Source organism: Neofelis nebulosa, chromosome 5 (assembly GCF_028018385.1).
Source record: "Neofelis nebulosa isolate mNeoNeb1 chromosome 5, mNeoNeb1.pri, whole genome shotgun sequence".
NCBI lineage: Eukaryota > Metazoa > Chordata > Mammalia > Carnivora > Felidae > Neofelis > Neofelis nebulosa.
In genome coordinates this window covers 2,775,586-2,800,926 of record NC_080786.1, presented here as the reverse complement: position 1 = coordinate 2,800,926, position 25,341 = coordinate 2,775,586, and the positions used below count along the sequence as shown (strand labels likewise).

The 25,341-nt window shown below is 47.0% G+C and overlaps 1 long non-coding RNA gene across 2 annotated transcripts in view; it reads right to left on the bottom strand.

Annotated features, from left to right (window-relative positions):
- The window catches only part of LOC131511564 (uncharacterized), a 104,086-nt gene extending 79,116 nt beyond the window's left edge, over positions 1-24,970 (bottom strand). For both annotated transcript variants that reach the window (XR_009261585.1, XR_009261584.1), the window contains exons 1-2: positions 24,787-24,970; positions 20,935-21,015 (exon numbers count right to left, since the gene is read on the bottom strand). This is a non-coding gene — a long non-coding RNA (uncharacterized LOC131511564). The remainder of the gene's footprint in view (positions 1-20,934; positions 21,016-24,786) is intronic.
- Between the last annotated feature and the right edge of the window lie 371 nt (positions 24,971-25,341).

Below are 25,341 nucleotides of genomic sequence, written 5' to 3'. Positions count from 1 at the left end.
AGGTGCAGAACACAGAGAAGAGCTAGGGTTGACGTGTCACAGCCTCTCCTTTGAAGAAGTCAACACGCTTTCATAATGCAGGGTGACGGAAACCGAGAAGGCAAGGTCTGCACCGAGGAGCCCCAGAGCGAGCTGCCTTGCATGGAGGGGGCCGGGAAGGAGGAAGCACAACCATCCTAGGGGCGGTTAATTCCCAGAAGAGCCGTGAACAATGAGCTAGATTCTTCTCAATCTGCAGGAGGCAGGGGTCGGAGGAATGTGGGGCCAGGCGGGCGTGACCGCTCAGCATCCACGAGCGGCCAGGATGGTTGGGGCATAGAGCAAAGAGTGGGGCGCCCCCGGCGAGGGCAGGAGGCACGTGCCACAGAACCCACTCCCCGGCTGCTCTTGTTTATCTGAGTCCAAACCCGCCCTGGGCCCTACCTGGGCACAAGCAGGGCTGAGTGAGGGGTGAGAGGCAGGAAGCCACAGGCCCGACCCCCAGAGAGGCCTAGGAGACGCCACCGGCTGTGCGTGGGAAGGTGTGTACGTGGCTGGGATGCCAAACCCTCCCCACATCAGACCTCCCACCTAGCCGGTGGGGCCAACTCCGTCCCCCGGTTTGTGGGGATACGGCTGTCAACGGATGTCAGCGAAGCTCCCAGAGCTCTCGATGGAGGTGAGGGCAGCATTCCCAGGAGGAAACCCACAGAGTTTAAAATGTTCAAGCAAACGTACACAACTCCTATCCGCCAAACCCTCCCGCAGGATGGCTAAAATAGAGAAACACTGATTTATAGATTGGTCTCCCATCGTTCCTCCGCTCACCTTCTATGGAGGTGACGTAATGGACCGAGATGGCCAGGAAAGGGAAAAGCAAAGAGAAAGCTAGGTGTCCGGTGGATCGGGGTACAGAAAGCATCCCCTGAAAGAAACTCTGTGGGGTCATGGTCTGTCCTCCGTTGGTGTTCTGGCAAACGGCTCCTCATGTTTTCACCCGACTTGGAAGGTTTGCTTCTGAGAAGCAAGGAATTCTGAGGAAGGAAGGAACCAGCATCTGTCGACACCTCACTGCCCCACACGGTTGCCAGCTCTACAAAACGGGGCTCATTCCTTTGGTCTCGTAGATAAAGAAACTGTCCCAGAGATTTCAGGAACTTGCTTTCGACCAGTGGCGGCCAGAATTCACACTCACACCTGGCTGATTCAAGTATTCAATATTGTTGTTTACCTAGAAAGCCATATTTGACTTACTCTGGGGTTGAACAGTCTTGACGGTCTTTCCCACCCTGTTCAAAATGGCCTGTGTAAGGGGGAGCCAAGAAGGCAGAAGAGCAGGAAGATTTATTTTTTTTTACCTCTTGTGTCCATGAAATACAGCCAGACCAACCCTAAACCATCCTGCACGCCCAGAAAACTGATCTGAGGATTAACACAACAATCTGCACAACCTGAACCACAGAACTCAGCAGATATGCGGCACGGAGAGGTGAAATGGGGGAGAGAGAAGCCCCAGAGGGCAGGGAGCTGTTTGGGGGGGGGGGTGGAGATGGGGGCAGGGGGGGCAGTGGAGAGTACGGGGAAAGCACCCCTCCCCAAAAGCAGCTGGAGAGAAGGTGGAAAAGTGGAAACAGCTGCAGGGACTGAACTTAAAAGGGAGAAAGGAGACAGGAGAGGGTTTAAGTTCCATTCAGACTCTAAAAACAGGGGATCGCAGAGTCTGAAACTCCGCGGCTCGATACCTGGTGGTGCTCTGGTGGGAAGGGCGAGTCCCCAGGAGCAGAGTCGAGTCCGGGGGTCTTCGGCCCCGCGGGAGAGGCGGTTCCCCTGCCGGGAGGACACCTGGTAGAGGCTGTGTGCCCTCCCGGCCACAGGCAAAGGTGTCGGCGGATCCCAGAGAACAACCGCACCCGCTGGTGCTGGAACAAGGCCGCTGGGGGTGAAGCCTGGCGCCACATGTGTCGTGATTTTCCAGAATCCCTGAGGCGCTGCTGCTACGCGATCGCGTCGGCTTTTTCTGGGGCGGCTGCAGTCTCTGGGCAGCGGCGCCAGCCCGGTCCCGCGGCGATTCCTGGGTGCGGCCGGCACCGGCCATTGCTCGGCGAGACCCTCCCGCAGAGGATCTGGGAGGGACAAAGCCGCAATCCCTCAGAAGCGAGGGGTCGGGAGACCCAGCCGCGTCTGAGAGCAAACTCAGCAGGGAGGTGCCGCCTGGCAACCTGACGGCTTGGTCACGGACAGTATAAAAGCAGGGAGTGGACGGAAGCCGGAGACAAATGACGCGTGCGCGATTGCAGGTCGCAGAGAGCACAGAGTTCCAGCTGCTAGAGGCTTGAGTAGCTGGGCGACACCATTTTCACCGCTCCCGCGCATGCGCGTACACACCTACAAGCGCCACAACAACCCACCGGAGTAAATGAAGCAGCGCCATCTAGTGGAGAACGGAGCTGTTACACTAAGCCCCCCCAACAGGGCCAACCTGGCGCTTCAGGAACACAAGTCTCTCCACCTGCTTGGTGCGCGGACTATAAAGCACTTCGTAGTTTGACTTCTAGAGGAAAACAATGTAATCTCAATCGTATTTCAGTCTATTCACTGACCCATCTATTCAATTTTTTTTCTTTTTCCTTTCTTTTCTTTTTCTTGAATACAGAAAGAGAAAACTTTTATTTTTATTTTCCATTTTTATTAAAAATATTTACCTTTATTTTTTCTACTATATTTTTTACTTTTTTGTAACTTTTTCAAATTCCATTTTACCCCCATCATGTGGTTTTATTCTATTTCATTGTATTCATTTTCTCAAATTTTCAAATGTTATCTGTTTTCCCCCTTTTTTCTCTAATCTATCAAGCTCCTTTCAATAACCAGACCCAAACACACCTAGAATCTAGCATCATTTATTTCATTTTTGTGTGTGTGTGTTGGTTTTAATTTTTTAATTTTAATTTTTTTACCTTATCAATTCCTTTTCTCCCTTCAAAATGATGAAATGAAGGAATTTACCCCAAAAGAAAGAGCAGGTAGAAACAACAGCCAGGGACTTAACCAACACAGATACAAGCAAGATGTCTGAACCACAATTTAGAATCACAATAATAAGAATACTAGCTGTGGTTGAAAATAGATTAGAATCCCTCTCTGCAGAGATAAAAGAAGTTAAAAACTAGTCAGGATTAAATAAAAAATGCTATAACTGAGCCACAATCTCGAATGGATGCCACGGTGGCAAGGATTGATGAGGCAGAACAGTGAATCAGCAATATAGGGGACAAACTTATGGAGAATAATGAAGCAGAAAAAAAGAGGCAGACTAAGGCAAAAAAGCACAATTTGAAAATTAGAGAAATCAGTGACTCATTAAAAAAGAACAACATTAGAATCATAGAGGTCCCAGAAGATGAAGAGAGAGAAAAAGCAGTAGAAGGGTTATGTGAGCAAATCATAGCAGAAAACGTTCCTAACCTGGGGAAAGACACAGACATCAGAATCCAGGAAGCACAGAGGACTCCCACAAGATTCAACAAGAACAGACGATCAGCAAGGCATATCGTAGTCATCTTCACAAAATACTCAGGCAAGGAAAGAATCCTGAAAGCAGCAAGGGAAAAAAAGTCATTAACCTACAAGGGAAGACAGATCCGGTTTGCAACAGACGTATCCACAGAAACTTGGCAGGCCAGAAAGGAATGGCAGGATATAGTCAATGTGCTGAATTGGAAAAATATGCAGCCAGGCTCTCATTCAAAATGGAAGGAGATATTAAAAGTTTCCCAAACAAAAATTAAAGGAGTTTGTGACCACTAAACCAGCCCTGCAAGAAATTTTAAGAGGGACTCTCTGAGGGGAGAAAAGATGAAAAACAACAACAACCAAAAGTCCACAGGCAACAAAGACTAGAAAGGACTAGAGAACACCACCAGAAACTCCAACTCTACAAGAAACGTAATGACAATAAACTCCTATCTTTCAGTACTCACTCAAACGTCAATGGACTAAATGTTCCAATCAAAAGACATAGGGTAACAGAATGGATTAGAAAACAAGATCCATCTATATGCTGTTTACAAGAGACCCACCTTAGACCTAAAGACACCTTCAGATTGAAAGTAAGGGGATGAAGAACCATCTATCATGCTAATGGTTGACATAAGAAAGCCGGAGGGAGTAGCCATACTTATATCAGACAATCTAGACTTTAAAATAAAGACTGTAACAAGAGATGAAGAAGGGCACTATATCACAATTAAGGGGTCTATCCACCAAGAAGACCTAACAATTGTGAACATTTTATGCTCCAAATGTGATTGCACCCAACTATGTAAATCAATTAATCAGAAACATAAAGAAACTCATTGACAAGAATATCATAATAGTAGGGGACTTCAACACCCACTTACAGCAATGGAGAGATTATCTAAACAGAAGATCGACAAGGAAACAATGGCTTTGAATGACACACTGGACCAGGTGGACTTAACAGATATATTCAGAACATTTCATCCTAAAGCAGTGGAATACACATTCATCTTCAGTGCACATGGAACGTTCCCCAGAATAGATCACATACTGGGACACAAATCAGCCCTTAACAAGTACAAGAAGACTGAGATCATATCGTGCATATTTTCAGACCACAATGCTATGTAACTCCAAATCAACCACAAGAAAAAATTTGGAAAGATAGCAAATACTTGGAGAATAAAGAACATCCTACTAAATAATGAATGGGTTAACCAAGAAGTTAAAGAGAAAATTAAAAAGTACATGGAAGCCAATGAAAATGACAACACCACAGCCCAAAAGCTCTGGGAAGCAGCAAAGGCAGTCATAAGAGGGAAGTATATAGCAATCCAGGCCTTCCTAAAGAAGGAAGAAAGGTCTCAGATACACAACGTAACCTTACACCTTAAAGAGCTGGAAAAAGAACAGCAAATAAAACCCAAAACCAGCAGAAGACAGGAAATAATAAAGATTAGAGCAGAAATCAATGTTATCAAAACCAAAAAAAAAAAAAAAAAAAGAACAGACCAATGAAACCAGAAGCTGGTTCTTTGAAAGAATTAACAAAATTGATAAACCTCTAGCCAGTTTGATCAAAAAGAAAAGGAAAAGACCCAAATAAATAAAATCAAGAATGAAAGAGGAGAGATCCCAACCAACACAGCAGAAATACAAACAATAATAAGAGACTATTACGAGTGATTATACACCAATAAAATGGGCAATCTGGAAGAAATGGACAAATTCCTAGAAATATATACACTGCCAAAACTGAAACAGGAAGAAATAGAAAATCTGAACAGACCCATAACCAGTAAAGAAATCGAATTAGTAATCAAAAATCTCCCCAAAAAAACTAGAGTCCAAAGCCAGATGGCTTTCCAGGGGAATTCTACCAAACATTTAAGGAAGAGTTAACACCTATTCTCTTGAAACTGTTCCAAAAAATAGAAATGGAAGGAAAACTTCCAAACTCTTTCTATGAAGCTAGCATTACCTTGATTCCAAAACCAGACAAAGACCTCACTAAAAAGGAGAACTATAGACCAATTTCCCTGATGAACATGGATGCAAAAGTCCTCAACAAGATATTAGCCAACCAGATCCAACAATACATTAAAAAAATTATTCACCATGACCAAGTGGGATTTATACCTGGGATGCAGGGCTGGTTCAATATCCGCAAAACAATTAATGTGATTCATCACATCAATAAAAGAAAGGACAAGAACCATATGAGCCTCTCAGTAGATGCAGAGAAAGCATTTGACAAAATACAACAACATTTCTTGATAAAAACCCTCAAGAAAGTAGGGATAGAAGGATCATACCTCAAGATCATAAAAGCCATATATGAACGACCCAACGCTAATTATCATCCTCAATGGGGAAAAACTGAGAGCTTCCCCCCTAAGGTCAGGAACAAGACAGGGATGTCCACTCTCACCACTGTTATTCAACATAGTATTCAAAGTCTTAGCCTCTGCAATCAGACAACACAAAGAAATAAAAGGCATCCAAATCAGCCAGGAGGAGGTCAAACTTTCACTCTTCGCAGATGACATGATACTCTATATGGAAAACCCAAAAGATTCCACCAAAAACTGCTAGAACTGATTCATGAATTCAGCAAAGTTCCAGGATATAAAATCAATGTACAGAAATCGGTTGCATTCCTATACACCAACAATGAAGTGACAGAAAGAGAAATCAAGGAATTGATCCCATCTACAGTTGCACAAAAAAACCATAAAATACCTAGGAATAAATCTAACCAAAGAGGTGAAATATCTATACACTGAAAACTATAGAAAGCTTATGAAAGAAATTGAAGAAGACAAAGAAATGGAAAAAGATTCCACACTCCTGGATAGGAAGAACAAATATTGTTAAAATGTCGATACTACCCAAAGCAATCTACATATTCAATGCAATCCCTACCAAAGGAACACCAGCATTTTTCACAGAGCTAGAACAAATAACCCTAAAATTTGTATGGAACCAGAAAAGACCCAGAATAGCCAAAGAAATCTTGAAAATGAAAACCAAAGCAGGAGGCATCACAATCCCAGACTTCAAGCTATACTACAAAGTTGTAATCATCAAGACAGGATGGTACTGGCACAAGAACAGACACTCAGATGGATGGAACAGAACAGAGAACCCAGAAATGGACCCACAAACGTATGGCCAACTAATCTTTGACAAAGCAGGAAAGAATATCCCATGGAATAAAGACAGTCCCTTCGGCAAGTGGTGCTGGGAACACTGGACAGCAACATGCAGAAGAATGAACCTGGACCACTTTCTTACACCATACACAAAAATAAACTCAGAATGGATGAAAGACCTCAATGTAAGACAGGAAGCCATCAAAATCCTCAAGGAGAAAGGCGGCAAAAACCTCTTTGATCTTGGCCTCAGCAACTTCTTACTCAACACGTCTCCGGAGGCAAGGGAAACAAAAGCAAAAATGAACTACTGGGACCTCATCAAAATAAAAAGCTTCTGCACAGTGAAGGAAACAATCAGCAAAACTAAAAGCAACCGACAGAATGGGAGAAGATATTTGCAAATGACATATCAGATAAAGGGTTAGTATCCAAAATCTATAAAGAACTTATCAAATGCAACATCCAAAAAACAAATAATCCAGTGAAGAAATGGGCAAAAGACATGAATAGACACTTCTCCAAAGAAGACATCCAGATGGCGAACCAACACATGAAAAAATGCTCAACATCACTCATCATCAAGAAAATACAAATCAAAACCACAGTGAAATATCACCTAACACCTTTCAGAATGACTAACAATAACAACTCAGGCAACAACAGATGTTGGTGAGGATGCGGAGAAAGAGGATCTCTTTTGCACTGCTGGTGGGAATGCAAACCGGGTCAGTCACTCTGGAAAACAGTATGGAGTTTCCTCAAAAATTTTAAAATAAAAATACCCTACGACCCAGCAATTGCACTACTAGGTATTTATCCAAGGGATACAGGTGTGCTGTTTTGAAGGGGCACATGCACCCCAATGTTTATAGTATCACTATCGACAATAGCCAAAGTATGGAAAGAGCCCAAATGTCCATCGATGGATGAATGGAGAAAGAAGATGTGGCGTGCGTGTGTGTGTGTGTGTGTGTATACATGTATATACATGTACATATACATATATATGTGTATACACACACACACACACACACACACACACACAATGGAGTATTACTCGGCAATCAAAAAGAATGAAATCTTGCCATTCGCAACTACGTGGATGGAACTAGGGGGTATTATGCTAAGTGAAATTAGTCAGTCAGAGAAAGACAAACATCATATGACTTCACTCATATGAGGATTTTAAGATATAAAACAGATGAACATAAGGGAAGGGAAGCAAAAATAGTATAAAAACAGGGAGGGGGACAAAAACAAAAGACTCTTAAATATGGAGAACAAACAGAGGGTTACTAGAGGGGTTGTGGGAGGGAATGGGCCAAATGGGTAAGGGACATTAAGGAATCTACTCCTGAATTCATTATTGTACTGTATGCTAACTAACTTAGATGTAAATTAGAAAAATAAATTAAAATTTAAAAAAATAGAACCACCCTGTGATCCAATAATTTCACCACTTGGCATTTACCCAAAAAATACAAAAACACTAATCCAAAGGGATATATGCACCCCTATGTTTATAGCAGCATTATCTACAGTAACGAAGCTATAGAAACAGCCCAAGTGCCCAACAATAGATGAATGGATAAAGAAGTTAAGATATATACATACACACACAATGGAATAATATTCAGCCATAAAAAGGAGTGAAGTCTTGCCATTTGAAATGACATGGTCGGAGCTAGAGATTATTATGCTGAGTGAAATAAGTCAGTCACAGAAAGACAAATACCGTCTGATTTCACTCATATGTGAAGTTTAAGAACCCAAACAAGCACTCAAAAGAAAAGAGAGAGAGACAGAGAGGGGCAAACCAGAAACAGACTCAACTACAGAGAATAAGCAGATGGTTCCCAGAGGGGCAGGGGTGGGGAGGTGGGGAAAAGAGGTGATGGGGAGTAAATAGTGCACTTGTTGTGATGAACACCGGGTGATTATAACAAAAACTTTTTTAAAAAAGGAGTAATGGAAAAGGCAATGTAAAGACATTTGATAAACCTTAAAATATAACATAAAAAATAAATAAATAAACTGGCTTGTGCAAGGGAGACAGGAGTGCTGACGCACAGGGGCACTTGTACCCCAGTGTTTATAGCAGCACTTTCAACAATAGCCAAATCATGGAAAGAGCCTAAATGCCCATCAACTGATGAATGGATAAAGAAGATGTGGTTTATATATACAATGGAATACTACTTGGCAGTGATAAAGAATAAAATCATTCCATTTGCAACAACTTGGATGTAACTGGAGGGTATTATGCTAAGTGAAATAAGTCAGGCAGAGAAAGACAGATACTATATGTTTTCGCTCATATGTGGATCTTGAGAAACTTAACAGAAGACCATCGGGGAGGGGAAGAGGAAAAACATAGTTACAAACCAAGAGTGAGGAAAGCAAACCATAAGAGACTCTTAAATACAGAGAACAAACTGAGGGTTGATGGGGGGGGGGGGGGGAAGGGGGAAAGTGGGTGATGGGCATTGAGGAGGGCACTCGTTGGGATGAACACTGGGTGTTGTATGTAAGTGATGAACCACGGGAATCTACCCCCAAAACCAAGAGCGCATTGTACACACTGTATGTTAGCCGATTTGACAATGAATTAGACCAAAAAAATAAAATAAAACACAATGGCCTGTGGAAACCAGCTAATTGTTTAGTGGATATTTACAATTTCAAAAAGTCTTTTGTTTCTGAAAATAAATTTTAAGTCCCTCAAGTGGTATTCCCTCCTTTGGAAGGAAAAACCGATGAGAGATATAGTTAGATATGTGGGTATCTCCTAAAGTCCCCCAGTAGTAGAATCCTCTAGGAATTTGTTCTAAACTCCTAAGAAAAGTGTGGGCTTTGGACTCAGACTTGGAGAAGGTATTGACTCTGCTGCTTGATAAGTGCTTGAGACATGGACAAGTCACACACCAGTCACATGTAAACCTAGTACTTCAGAAGGTTTGCTATGAGATTGAAATTCAGGCGCCCAGGGGGCTCAGTCGGTTGAGTATCCAACTTCAGCCCAGGTCACGATCTCGTGGTGCCTGATTTCGAGCCCCGCGTCGGGCTCTGTGCTGACAGCTCAGAGCCTGGAGCCTGCTTCGGATTCTGTGTCTCCCTCTCTGCCCCTCCCCTGCTCACGCTCTGTCTCTCTTTCAAAAAATAAATAAAAATGTTAAAAATAATAATAATGAAATTAAAATGTTTAAAAAAAAATACAATGGTCTAATAAGTATGGTGCCTGGCACATAGGTGAAAATCCATCAATGCCGTCCTGGCCTCCTCCTTCCTCCCACACAACTTCGCCCTCCCTGGAAAACGTTACCACTTCCGTGAGCCAGCGCAACATACCTATTTGTTAGCCTGTCCATGAATTTAGGCCCTTGGCTCAATCCTCTGTTCCACTCTGTGCCTAAATGTGTCTAGAAGGTGTTTCCTTAAATTCTCTTTGAGCTGCCTAATGTTGGCTGGGTGGCAGAAGGGAAAAGCAAGTGTCAGCCTGGGTGGGCAGGAGGGAGAATACTCCTTTGCAGAGAATTGTTGTGTGTCCCTGGGGCCACACGAAAGCACACGATCAGGCAATAAGCTCGCTTTGGCTTCCGATAGAAAATGAATCACATAACTTTGCACCCAACAGTAAAATCTAATAGAGAAAGTTTAATTTAAGTAATTGGTCAAATCCTGCTTAAGTAATATAAATAAGCTGCATCAAAGAAGATGAAGTTGTCCACAGAGGTACCCTAGCCGTGGGGAGGGGTGGGGTGGGATGCTGGCTGTGCCCTGGCGAACTGGAGCGTTGGGGTGCACTCCAGAGGGCTGAGCACCCCCCTGGCAGGGGGGCTGCTCAAGGACACAACAAACTCGTCGGGGGAAGCTTTGAGACCCACTGGAACCCAGACAACTTCTTCCCAAAACTAGCCAAAAATTAGGAACCTAGCAGCTCACGGGCCGTAGTCCAAAAGGGTCACTGTGTCGCATGCGTGGCTGGCTACCCCGCTTTCTCAAACCTCAGACACTCCCAGATTGACTCAAGATCAGGAGATGAGGAAGAGCACTCTATCTTCTATCCCTCCCTTTTCATCAGCAGTACCTAAAGAAATGGGCTTTTCCCGTCCTCAGCATGAGTCAGGCAGACGGTGCAGGGAGGCTGAGGGGCTGAGGGCCCCTCTGAGGCCATCTGCAAATCAAGCTGACCCCAGGCTGCCCCCCACCTTCTCCCGCCACGCCCCAGAGGCAACTCTGGCACCCACGCCTTAGGCTTCCAAGCCTATCCCTCAAAATACCTTCTAAATTGTTCTAAACGAACACCTAGGAAAAGCCAACAACAGAGAGCCAGAAGGACACCACCTGGGAACCAGAGAGACCTGAGTTCAGATCTCAGCCCTGGCTTACAACCTGAGGCAGATCACTTCACTTTTGGGTGACGGACTGTCCCTGTTTGCCTGGGACCGATGGGGTTCCCGGGACGTAGGACTTTCGGGGCCAAAACCAGAGGAGTCCTCGGAAAACCAGGATGAGTTAGTCACTGTACTTAAACTCAGAGCTTCCGTTTGCTCATCCTTGGACATGGAATGAGGTCACCTAACCTTCAGGTCGACCGTGAAGACTGGGGCCTCGTGTGTGCCAACAGCACTCTCGGTAAATCCTACGACCTCTTCCAAAAGACGAGGCCTTGCTTGAAATAGCAAATCAAGAACCATGAAAGAAAAGCCAAATGAGCCGGAAGGCAATAGAGGTGGTGGGGCAGGGAGGAACAGCGCAGACCAGAGAAGAGCAGAGGGGTCGCCGGCAGCCAGAAGGGCCCGTCGTGGCCAGGCCTTCCTCAGCTCTGCGGACCCTGCCACGTGGGGATTCACGCTGCTTCCTTTTGAAAGAGACTTAATTGTTGCCGCCACCTGAGTGTGGAGTGCGTCTGTGCTTGGAGGGCCACTGGGGAAACTGCCCTTGTTCAGTCGTGAACGGGTCCCAGCTAAATGAGGTGCAGGGTCTCAGCGATCAGGAAGGCAGTTTGGTTACCAACACAAGGGGGTGGAGAGGCCCCCTGACCTGGGCTCGGGATGTCAAGAATTTCAGCAGCAACGCTAGCAGGGATCTGGGAAAGGTCACTGGACCAGCAGTCGAGAGACCAAAGTTATCGTCCTAGCTCTGTCCCCACCATGACTGTGGGACCTTAAGGAAGTCCTTGGCACTCCCTATGAAGGTTCCCCATCTATACAATGAAGAGGAGGATACAAAACCGTATCCTATAGAGCGTGCAGGCTTTTTGTGGGAAAGGGGTATTGAACCAGTTTACAGATGCTGAGATAGTTTTGATAACACAAAATAGCCAAAAATCAGAAGCAATCCGGTAAGAGTAGAATAGACCAATCGCGACCGATTCACACAATGGAATACCAAACAGAAATTTTTAAAGGACAAACTGATGGGACATACAGTTGCATGGAGGAATTTTCCTGACGAAATAAGAGATCAAAGAAGTCTAATACAGAAGGCTGCAGATTGTACGATTCCATTTACATAAAGTTCAAGACCAGGAAAAGGAATGTATGGCGACAGAAGTAAGAACAGCGGTTACTTAGGGTAGGGATGAGGATTGACAGGGAGGTGGCACCAGGGAACGTTCTAGGCCATCGAAAATGCCCTGTGCCTTGATCCGGGTAGCGGCCACAGGGACATCCACGCATGTCAGAATGGCTGCAGCTGTATACGTAACACCAGGTCACTTTAGTCTGTAATACTTCAATTTAAAAGAAAAGTAGAAAAGATCCAACAGATACCTGAATCACTCTGCTGGGCAGAATTCACAGAACTTTGCTCACTGCCCATTCATCCTTCTCCATGACCTCCATTCTTCTTGAAAATCAATGTGCGAGACAAGACAGCATCTCAAAGGAGGAGGCCGCGCCGTCTACTATGTAAAAGCAAAATGCACACGTGTAGTCACACGCCAGTTCAAAAGATGCTGCCAACCCTTGGCTACTAATAGAGATGAAAATCTCTAAATGATCTACTGTCAGGCTTCATCATGCTGATTTGTCCCTGATCCGAGGGGAAGGGAAGCAGAGACTCTGCAGCAAGATGGAAAGCGCTGCTAGGGTTGACAGAGGGAAATATGATTAGAATGCACCGAGGCGGAAATAATGACTCGCCTCCCCCAAGGACCAGCCCGCCCTCCCGCCTGTACCCACAACAAGCCTTGCATTGCTAACGACAGGGTGTTGGGAGGCCGGTGGCATCACAAATCCATCCCGATTCATCGCGCAGTCAGATAACAGGCAACCTGAAAAGCCCAGAGACTTCCAGAAGAATGGCTCGCACAGGCACGGAGCACACACATCCCCACACTCCAGGAGCCTCAAGGAATTGTCTTGTTAGATGAAGTGCCCTAGAAAAGCCCAGGGGAGAGAGTGGAGGCGGGGGGGTGGCTTCTTGAGAGGGTGCTCTCAGAAGAAACCTGTAGGGAGTGAGGAGCAGAGGGGTCGGGGGAAGAAAGGATGTCGCGGTCTCAGCTTGAGACAAGGTCCAGCCTGACCGCATGGAAAGCTCTAGAGCATGAATCATGTGCAGCTGGTTAACCATTCACTGCAGACCATGCCATGGCAGGGCTGGGGTGGATGGGTTCCTCCTCTACCAGGTGAGATGGCCACATCAGCAGAGGGAAGTTCTCCAGAAGAGGGGAAGCCGCAACACTCACAGAAGCTGGGAAGGTGTGCACCTGTCCAGCGAGGGGATCCACGTGGCATGCCTGCCGACATTAATTACCCCCTCTGTGCTGACAACCCCAAGTGCACATCTGTAGCCAGGTCTCTCCCCCCAGCTCCAGACTCGTACATCCAATCACCCGTCTAACTGGCATGGCACAACCCGTCTGTCCTACACTGAGCTCCCAGGATTCGCTACAAAGCCAACTCCCTTTGCCATCTCTCCTTGTCCGTAAATGCCTGATTCTACGCTTCCAGCTGCTTGCTCTCGATTTCTCTCTTTCCCTCATTCTCCAGTCCAGCAGCAAATCCTTCTGAATCCACCTTCAAAATGGAATCCAGAACGAAACTACTTCTCAGTATTCCCGCCACCGCCATCCTGGTCCAAACCACTATCGTGTCTTGCCTGGAATACTGTAGTAGCTTCCTGGATCTCCTTGATCTAACCTTTGTCCCCCTAAGATCTACCTTCAACGCAGCTGCTACAGTGGTTCCTGTTAAGGAAATCGAATAATGGAACGGTACCACTCCTCTGTTCCACTGGTCCCCACCTCATGCAGAGGAAAGCCAAAGCCCTCACTATGACCCCTAAGGACCTGTGTGATCTGATGCCTTACCCCACAGCCTGCTCCCCAACTGCTGCCCACCCAGCCACCCTGCACTCCTGCTTTCCTCAGATACTCCAGGTGGAGCCCCCCACTCCAGGCCTTTGCCCTGCCTAGAATCTTCTTTACCCAGTGGCCTAACCTCCTACAGGCCTCAACTTAAAAATCACCTTCTCAGAAACAAATTCCCTCATCATCCCAAACTCTCCACACATTTCATATCTCCCTTTCCTGAATTAATTCTTTTATCCTTAGTATTTATCTCTACCTAAAATATTACATATTTTACTTATATCGTTGCGTATGGTCGGTTTCTCCCAAGAGAATATAGGCTCCATGAGGGTGGAGACCTTGGGGGCTTTTCCCCCATTACTACCACCCCAGTGCCCAGGGCAGTGCCTGGAGCACAGCAGGCACTCACTAAATGTTGGTTGAGCAGGTGTATGAATGAATAAATGAATGAAATATAGAAATACATGTATACATAAATATATAAAATATCTGAGGAACTATACCAGAATTATAAATAATTTTTATGTCACTTTAACTATCTCTTTCAGGATTTTTCTAAATGTTCTGCAATCAACTTTGATTACATGATATAACCGTAATGTTTATTTATAAGATTTTTAAAATTTCTTTTCCCAAAAAGACTTCCCTTCTAATACTTCCACAAGTTAACAAGGAAATCCTACTCCCAAAATAGCCCTGGGAGCTGCCACATATCAGATTACCCCATTTCACCCTCAGCTCTAGGGAATCCAGAGGGAGAAACGTGAAATGAACAGGTCAGAGATGTCACTGGGGTAGAGAGAGTGATTGCTCTCCTGGGACCTTAAAGGAACCCCAACCTACATTGGTCTCATCTGGGAACACGTTAGAAAAGCAACTTCTTGGTCTCCACCCCATGGTTTAACCTCCAGGTGATTCTGATCTACCGGAAGCTTTGAGGTCAGTACATCCAAGCCATTCAAAGCAGGATCACTGGCGGGAGCAGGGCCGTGGAAAACAATGTGGGGTCAGTAAGAGTGGAGGAGGTTGAGGCGACAGAAAGTAAGTGTCTTCCTAGGTGCAGGCACAGAAAATAGGACAACCGCCAGAAATGTGATAGATCTGTCAAAGTGTGTGATAACACCTCAAGAATTGGACCCGATTCTGTGTTTGCTCACGTTGTATGCGCATTGCCCGGCAAGGAGCCCAGAGGCATATTAAATATTTGTTGACTGAATTAAAAGTGAATATATGAATGAATTAGCCATATAAATTATGTAACATAACATGGTTTCATTTGTGCTATGATAGTAAAAATTGCAGATTTTCCCTCAGGATTGGAAATGAGAACCTCAGAAAACCTCCAGTGCCTATCTTACCAAGCAGCTCCCCACCGGGACCCCCCAAGGCCTTGGGACCCCCTCGAACTCTCCAGCCCCAAGACGCCTGTAGCCCAGACTGCCGGATCAAAGACAGGCTACTCGGTTAAATTCGAATTTCAGAAAAGTAGCCTATCTTCTTGTATAGTATATCCCGAATATTGCATAGGTCATACTTATATTTGAAAAATTATTTGTTGTTCATCTAGAATTCAAATTTAACTGGGAACTTTGCATTTTTATTTGCTAGGTCTGGCAACTTCACTGTGGGCTTACCTCTGTCCTTGGAGCAGGCCAAGAAAAGCCTCTTTATACCTGTGATCTGTGCAGAACAGTGAAGGGTTACAGGCTCCCACTGCTCCTACTTTACCCCCCAGAAACACACAGCCTTGTCTTCAAAGGCTCAAGGCTTTGCTCATTTGAACAATGTGTGCATGCACTCCCCCGTGCACATTTGGTCTATTCCCTTTGCTTTGGCTCTTCGTTCCATCCCTACCTCGAGCCTTCCGTCTTCCTTTTAACTCCATCTCGTGCTTTGAGATTCATTAACTCTCCAGGGAAAGCTTTCCTGGAAAACACACAGACACACACACACACACACACGGAGTCCAAACGAAACTCTTCCCTTCACCTGTGCACACATCTGTCCCAGCAGTTAGCACCCTCAAGAAGGAAACTCCGGTACGTGTGCCTGTCTCCCCGACCAGGCACCCAGAGCCCTGGGGCAGGACTGTGCTTGTTCGTGGCTCTGGGGCCAGCACTCTGTCCCGGCTTCCAAACAGCGTTTGATAAATAAAGGAACAGGTGGGTACACAGCAGCTTCTCAGGAAAAACAAAAATGTCCAGCTCTTTGGAGAGCAATGAAGAACTCGTGGGGAAGGGGGGCGTCCTTGCAGGTGTCTGCCTTAGATAATCCAGGGGCCTCGCGGCCAGGGAGAGCATCCCTGTCCCGGAGTGGCAGCCCTGGGCCCAGCAAAGCACTTGGCACACAGGTAAGACTCGGGTCGTTCTCCCCACCCAGTCCGCCTGTGGACGGGAGACCTGACAACCAAACGTGGCCACGCTCATTGGCCGGCAGCTTTGTTGGGTTCAGCACTGGTCATGAACTACACGTGGCTTTCCTCCCCCCATTTCATACATTCTCCAGCTCACTCTACTAAGTTTAGCCTAAGTTGGCGCCCATTAAACTAGGAACCGAGTTCTCCTCACTCCGCCTCTTCTCATCTCTCAGCCGGAGAGACCATTTCCTTGCTGGAGGGTAACTTGGATTTCCCTCCTAATTGATGCACGGGTCCCGAACACCTGCACCTTACGCTATCCCATGAAGCATCCCCCAATTAGAGCCGAGGAGGACAATGGAAATCAAAGCCCATCTGTACATGGAGAATTACACATTCAATGACAACAACAATACTGGGTCATGGGCTGGGTTGTTAAATCACTGAACACATCCATCCCGTGCAGAAAAACAAGAACACACTGCTGAGACATTTATGCTGAGATTTAAAATGGCTGGAGCTGAAACAGCCAGAGGCAAGTGTCCCAGGACACCTTTCACCCTGGCTCCAGTGCCTCAACTCAGAGCCAGGAAAGGCGGCTTTTCTTTTCTTTTTTACATTTATTTTTGAGAGAGAGAGAGAGAGAGAGAGAGAGAGAGAGCTCTCAGCACAAGGTCCAGCATGGGGCTCGAACCCATGCAATGTGAGATTATGACCTAAGCCAAAGTGGGATACTTAACCAACTGAGCCACCCGGGTGCCCCTAAGGGAAGGAGCTTCCGGCACTTGCCAGGTAATACCCAGGGCAAAAATTTGTCCCAAGAGATGATAGAGCGATCTGTGTGGCTTCAGTATGAGGCTAGAGAATGCAGGGGAAATTTGCTTCTTCTTCTAAACTTTGAGTATTAATTCTAGCCTATAGGGAAGAGGAAGGCTCTGGTTATATCAGGAAACAGAAACAAGCTTAACTTCTTTTGCATCCACCCTGTGCTTCGAACTCGGTGTCGATGGGTCTCGCTGCTGAGGGCGGCTCCCATTGGGGCTGAGGGCAGCTATTCTGCACTCTTTTTAGATGACAAGTTGGTCCGGAGATTTAAGCGACCTGACAGCCGCTTCTGAGTCACCATTTCTTCATGACCAGAACCACCTGGCGAGGTCCACCACCTCTCCTGCCCTGGCACTGTCTGCCTTTATCTTTTCCACCGGCTGACGGGTGCAAACCATGCAAGTCCAAAAGTCACTTGATCTACGCTGCAGGACAAGAGGAGGTGAATCTGGGCCACGCCATCGGCGGCAAGATGCCTAGCACACGGCCCTCACGGCTCAAGGGTGCCATAAACAGATGAGCTCACGGAGGGGGACCAAAAGGGACCTCAAGGCCTCTGGCTGCCAGACAAAAGCTTCTGCCTCTCACCGTTCTCCCATAGATTCTCAAGGATGGGCAGGGTCTAAAATGAGGAGGGACCCACCCAACAGAGGAACTTACAGAAGTCTCCTTCTCTTCCTTACCCAAGTCTTGTTCAGAATGGGCAATGGGGGAGGCTGGGTAAGAGCAGTGCATTTCCTGACTCCCCACATCGGTCAGTCGAGAGGCCCCCGGTAGAACTCCTCAAGATCCTTTGGTTTTATGAGTTCTTCCTTTTTCTCTTCTCCTATGGCTTTAAGTCCCCAAAAGGCCACAGCTGCTTAAGAGCATTGCGCATAACACATCCTTATTTGTGGGTCTTGAGAGAGAGAACTCTCTCAAGCTGTGCCCTGCTCTAAAATTGGAAGTCTGTTGCCATTCTGGAGTGCTCCAAAGCAGGCACAGGCCAAGGGCCTTCTCATAGAGGCTTCCTCTTCCAGTGGGAACAAAATAGAAGATAGGGAAAACTAGCTGAGAACTGTAAGCCTCCACGAATGACTCAACCCCCCAAAGACAATTCAGGCAGAGACACTTTTTTCATCCCTAATGAACCATAAAATTGCTTCACATCTCCATTCCACTCTCACTCAGAGGACATGTTCTCCTTTTGTTCCAGATATGGGGGAGGTAGGGTCAGTCTTCTCACAAAACCAGGCTGTAGACTTCAGATGTCAAAGTTTCTGGAGAAGAGAAACGGCCACTGTCTCCTCCTCCGCAGACAACCTCCAGTATCCCTACTCTTAGTCACACTCAGCAGAGTACAAGGTACATGGCCCATTGCCCCCACCCCACCCCTAGTCCGCCATAATGGTATCCTGCAACTCCCTACAGAGAGTGCGAGAGGAGGCAATGCTTGCCGAGCATTAACCATGTGCCAAGCAGTGTGCCGTTGCCTTTAGCCCTTTACCTTACTAAACACCACAACGATGCCAAGAAGTAGGACTTCTTGTCCCCTTTTATGATGAGGAAGGTGAGCCAGTGAGGTCCAGCTGCCTCCAGCTCACAGCAGTGGAGCCAGAAGGTAGTCTGAGGGGACGTAAAGAGACCTCTTTCTGGATGGCTCAAGACTTGTTTTGTGATTTTTGTAAAACTCACTTAAACTCCATGTTGGAGCTATTAATATTATTAGTCCTCGTAAATTGGAATAATCTTGGCTGTTCATCCTCTCCCCATGTCCTGTTCCCTCATGCTGTGGTGCTTCTGAATTACATAATGTCTACAAGGCTCCCCAAGTTCCTTGCAGGGGAGTTTTTGATAAACACGAGTTATTCACCTTCAAAGCACCCAGAGTTTTGGGTGAAGAAGTTATAAAAATTAGCATAAAGGCCTGCTGGGGTTAGATCATGAACAGAAGCTTTATTGAGGCTTCAAATACTTCCTTTTCTTCCAACGGCAGAGGTGAACCCCCCACCCCCACCCCAGCTCGAACGGACACTCATTCCAACACTAGTCCCTGGCTCTTCCCTCTTGTGGTCTAAGGGAAGGTCAAGTGCCTCTCTCCACGGCCTTCTGCAGGGGATGCATGGAGACTCTGAGCAGCAGGCGGCCGAGGCCCCTGTGCAGCACAGTTCCATCATCCTCCGGCTCTGTCTCCTGAGGTGCAGCGGCAGTGACGCTGTGACTGCCTGGCGGGAGAGAAGATGCCACCGCTGGGAAGCCGAGACCCAGCAATTTCAGCATTTGAAAGGTGCCTCATTTCTCACCGCTCTGCCCTCCTCACGCTGACAGTGTGATTGTCGCGGGCAGGCAGGACTCAAGCTGCGCCTCTCCTCTGAGACCGCGCCATGCGCGGGAGAGGCGGGAGAGAAGGGAGGAGGGAACGAATGGAAACGGCCCACCTCCTTGGCTGGACGTAGACAGCGTGACTGTTCCGGATTATTCCAAAGCTGGGCCAGGAGCGGGAATGGAAGGAAGGGCGTGAGGCCCAATGGCAAAGTAGCCATCCCACTAGCGATGACCCCCTACCACAATGCATAGCTCAGCCTTTGGCTTTGCTCTGGGTTCACGGGGCACCAGCGTGGACGACACGGGGCCGCTGACATCTCCGCGGACCGCCCGGTGCTCGGGGCTGTGGTGGCTACAAAAGAGCCCGGCTACCACCCCCACTTTCAAGGTTCTGTCGAGCCAAACGACAATACACTTGAGGTGAGGGGAGGACAGAAGGCACCTAACCATCACACCAAGAGTTGATAGGTCTGGACTGCCTGCGCTAGCTGCCACAAATCTTATTTGCATAAAACCTATGCCCTCCCAGGAAGAATGGCAAAGGGCAATTTGGGGGACTGGGGCATGAACTCCAGAATTCCAGAATGAAGACTCTTGAAAAAAGAGAAAGAATAAAAATGTCTCCTGTCTTTGGAAGAAATATAAATAAGGGGCTCCTGGGTGGTTCAGTCGGTTGAGTGTCCGACTTCGGCTCAGGTCGTGATCTCACCGTCTGTGAGTTCAGGCCCCGCATCGGGCTCTGTGCTGACGGCTTAGAGCCTGGAGCTTGTTTCAGATTCTGTGTCTGCCTCTCTCTCTGCCCCTCCCCCACTCATGCTCACTCTCTCTCTCTCTCTCTCTCTCTGTCAAAAATAAATACACATTTAAAAAAATTTTTTTTAAGGAAATATAAATAAGAGAGGGGAATTTGTCTAGAGGGAAGAGAAACCCAAGTTGCGGGTCCTGGGCTCTTTCCAAATCAGTGGTTTAAGGTTAGCAGAAAGGACCACTTTTGAGGGAAGTATTTGGTTGGGTTGTTTTTTACTTTTAAGTTTATTTATTTATTTTTGAGAGAAAGAGACAAATACAGAGAGAGAATCCCAAGTCAGCAAACTCACAAACCATGAGATCATGACCTAAGCCGAAATCAAGAGTTGGATGCTCAACCAACTGAGCCCCCCAGGTGCCCTGAAGGTAGTATTTGTAAATGTCCCCCAATCCCATCCCAGAGCAACTTCACCCAAGTTCCTCGAGCAAGAGAACACTGTAAGAAAATCTAGTGATCCAAGGCTTTCCCTTTAAAAGCTACAACACAGAAGGAGAGCAAATTCTTTGCCGACCATAGCCCACCCGGGCCTTCTATGGTCCCCACCAAATGAGGTCCCCGGGCCCTGTCCGGGAGATCTGTGTTCACAGTGGCTACAGGAGAGCTGTTCTGGCCTTCAATGCACGTGCTGGTGCTTTAGAGACAGAGGAAATGGGTGCCCAAGTCATTCTACCTGAGAAGGTTCCAGCGAGGAGAGGTTCACAGATCACGGTCGCTAAGCTGTGTGTCGTGCTCCCTTGATTGTGCCGTGTGGCTGCAAAGACAAATAGCACATTTTCGTTACCATTATGATTACTATCCATCTTTGACTAGGCATGCGAAAACCTAAGAATTCTGCAATCACACACATGTGGACCCAAATACCTATATGCCTTGAGCGAGGTAATTAGCCTCAGTTTCCTCATTAATAAAATGGGGTGGCAACTGCATCGACTTCATGGTACCATGGTGAGGTCTGACTTTGTGCATGGCCGGTAAAGCACCCAGCATGGTGCCTGGCACAGGGTGAGCAGTCAATACAGACGAGTAGCTCTAATTGGTGACTAAGCAGTAAGCAAGATAATATTAACGGTATAAAAGGAATCTAGAAGAAGGAGAAAGGGGGTAGTTGAAACATCTTCCCTTTCTCAGCTGAGGGCAGCTTTTGCAGGTAAGAAGAAAAGGAGAACCCCAAATCAGAAAGCCTGATAGCCCAGCTACGTGGAAGATGGGCCAGGTTAGAATAGAAAGCGTTAAGCGGCAGGAGAAATGGAGCTGCCTTGCAAAAACAACCTTGGACTTCGGGCAGGATTGGATCAGCTACAAAGGCCACGGGAGGCCCCTGCTGATGTCCAGGCTCTGGGCCCTCTGGATTCATCAGTGGGTGGTGGTGCACGTCCTGGGATGGAGAAGTTCACTTCTGGGCCACCACCCATTAAAATATATATATATTTTATATTTATATTATTTATATTATATATATTAAATATATATATATATATATATATATTTATTTAATTTTAGAGAGAAAGATAAAGAAAGAGACAAATACAGAGAGAGAGTCCCAAGTCAGCACAGAACCCGACATGGGCTCAAACTCACAAACCATGAGATTGTGACCTGAGCCGAAATCAAGAGTTGGATGCTCAACCAACTGAGCCCCCCTGAAGGTGCCCTGAAGGCAGTATTTGTAAATGTCCCCCGGTCCCATCCCAGAGCAACTTCACCCAAGTTCCTTGAGCGAGAGAACCACCCCTCCAGCCCCACTCCGGTCCTCCTGACCGTGGCTGGAGCCCTCAGAACACAGTGCTACGCAAGCTCCAACTCATCCGGGGACAGGAGGACCCCCCCCCCAGAGATCTGAAAATCCTCAAGTCATAGCCTGACCCCCAAAATAATTACCAAACTGCCTTTTCTAGAGCACCAGCCCAGGGAGCGGGACGTGTGTCTTCTCCGTTCACTGCACGGCTCACCTGGAAACCCCACTCCTGGAGAAACAGCTCATTTTTCTCCACCTCCAATAAAGGAAGCCTCCGCATATTAAGAGAAATGTCCTGCGGACGGGGGGTGCTCGGGAGGGGGCCGTCTTGATTAAAGCAAGTTGTTCTGCCAAGAAGTCTTGAATATGCTCTCTTGGTCTGGGGCCGTTAGTGCAGTGCGGAGGCAGCAGGCGACATGAATTGCCTTTTATCTAATTGGAAAACTCCCACCGCGTTTAGAAGTGCTCATTTAGACAGGCAGATCAATAAAAGAAATGGGGAGCGGATGGCCGTGGAGATGTTATGGAGACAAGCCAGTCCTCCATACATCTGCCTAATAAAGATGAACTCTTCCTGGTTGCAGCAGAAACAGGAACACCCTCGCGGCTCCAGACTGCAGCCGGTCCGTTTGTTTTCAGTGAGCAGACCCTTCTCACGAGCAGCGGGCAAGAGACCTCTTTCCCTTGTCTCTCTATCGGGATTCGAGAGCTCTGGTGGGACGGAAGGGAGAGGAAGGAAGAGGGAATCTGACTAGGATTTTTCTAGCATCTACCCCAAAGGGCATTCCCTCGACCCGGACGACAGCAGAATGGAACAGAAGTCAGAGATCCAAGGAAAAGGACAGAAAGAGAGACAAGCGAGGAGGGCGATCGGGCTCCCTGGCCATCGCCTATCATTTCATCGCATTCAAGTCTCACTGCACAATAATGTGCACTTATGAGCTTCTGTGTCAGGAAGTCTCCGGTTGAAAGAAACCTCTGTTCCCCATGTCTCTCTTGTTCATCGTTGGGTCAGGGGCTCTGAGATCTCTTCCTCGTTCCCACACCACCACCCTCATGACCTCCGAACTGTCCCTGCCTTTGCTCTTGTCCCCACTCTCTCCCCCACCCCCCATCCCATACACAGGAGGCTTAACTGCTGAGCCCTTGTCTCATTTCAAACCCCAGCCTTTGTTCCAGGCCACAGCGTCGAAGCTGATTCCCTTCAAAGGAATCAAACTGCTCTGTGGCTGAAGGGCCAGAAATAGAAGTGGAGTGTGTGTGTGTGTGTGTGTGTGTGTGTGTGCACACGCACGCACGTGTGCCGGGCTGTAGGTATTTCATTTACACTGGGGAAATGTGAGCAAACTGGGAGCCCCGCTTTTGATTCCTGTGTCCCTCCTCTGGCTCCTGCAGAAGTTCCTCTGTGGCCGAGGGCTGTGGGAGGAAACCCGCTGACACTCCGCTTTCATAATGGCCTTTTCTCTTGCACAGCCCTATGGCGAAGGCACAGACTCGTACCTGGGCCATGGGTCGGTTGCCATGGAAATCACTGCAGAGTCACAAATAAGGGGGTATTATGTTCTCTCAGCAGGACCAGAAGAGAACCAGAAGCTAGAGAGAGAAAAAGGAAGAGGGGGACAGAGCTGGAGAGAGAGTGAGAAAGAGAGAGAGAGAGAGAATAGAAATGCTTGCTGTCAATAGCAAGCCCGAAAGGAAACAAATAAAGCAACGGGGTGCTGTTTGGGAGAAAGCAGGCTTCGGACAGGGTGGGACAAGAATAGGGGAATGACATTGTTTTCTGTAAGGGAAGCCTTTCATTTTCGGGGAGAGGGAGGGAAGCCCATTCTAAGTGAGCCTCCTATACTGTCCTCTCTTCTGCTGGCTTTATGCTCTCCCTCCTCCTTGGGTGATGGTGGAAAAAGCCTGCAGACGAATGGCTGGGGGGAAGGAGCAGGAGGCAGAAGGGAGGGAGGTGAGTCAAGCCATTTCTCTTTCCCTCTCTGCCCTCAGCAGAAACCCTGAGGCCTGGCAGTCCCTAGGTCTCTAATACGTTCCATGCCAAGTTTCCACCCTTCCTAAAACCTTAAGCCCTCCAAGACCTCAGCACCCTCAAGATTTTTCTCCCAATAGGGGCGCCTGGGTGGCTCCGTCAGTTGAGCGTCCGACTTCAGCTCGGGTCATGATCTCACAGTCTGTGAGTTCGAGCCCTGCGTCGGGCTCTGTGCTGACAGCTCAGAGCCTGGAGCCTGCTTCGGATTCTGCCCCTCCCCTGCTCACGCTCTGTCTCTGTCTCAAAAATAAATTTAAAAAAACCAAAAAACAAAGATTTTTCTCCCAATAGAGTGCCTCTGGAGGGAGAGTGGCCACATTGTCTTCCTAAGGTCACTTTTCATTCAAAGCTACGTTGGTTTCCTCCCTGTTGACAAAAATCTGAGAATCAAGACCTTGATCCAGACTCGACAAGCAAATAAAAAGCACCAAGCTTATTTCGACCAAGCCATGAGACTTGATATAGGGCAAGGAATTCTAAAATTCTGTCTTTTCCATTCTTGTTTTTTTTTTCAATGGATGAATATACAGTAAAGCCTTGGTTTGTGAGCATAATTCGTTCCGGAAACATGCTTGTAATCCAAAGCACTTGTGTGTCAAAGCAAGTTTCCCCGCAAGAAATAATGGAAACTCAGATGATTCGTTCCACAACCCCAAAATATCTATATAAAAATGATTACAATACCATAATATAATACAAAACAATAAAGAAAATACAAAATATAAAGAAAAATAAACAAATTCACCTGCAATTACCTTTGAAAACATTCATGGCTGGTGTGAGAGAGACCAGGGAGAGAAGGTTATTGTGTAGGATGACGTTCACCATCATCAACGGATGTTGACTGCCGTAGAGTATCAATAAACTCTTGTCATAGACTGTATTTAATGTAACTGGCAATAAGGCAGCCGAGAAAAGGGGCTATATCCGCAGGCAGCCTGACCTAGAATGAAGCAAAGCATTCCTAAGGTTACTCGTGTCTGGAAAAGCAAAGGACTGTCCGTAGGTGCTTTGAAGTGACACAAATACATGAGTGGGCACCTTCCAACCTCCTGAAAAATCACTGATTCCTGCCAAACACCATGGCCTGAGACCAAGCATCTGGGTATGGGAGATGATCACCCACAATCCCCCAGAGAAAGGGGGAGGGGGGTGAGAAGACCCATTGGCTCAGCTGTGATCATGTGACATTTGGCGTCACGTACTACTCGTATCGCAGGACATCGCTTGTTTATCAAGCGAAAATTGTTTAGAGATATTTGCTCGTCTTGCCTAACACTCTCAGAACAAGTTACTTGCAATCCAAGGTT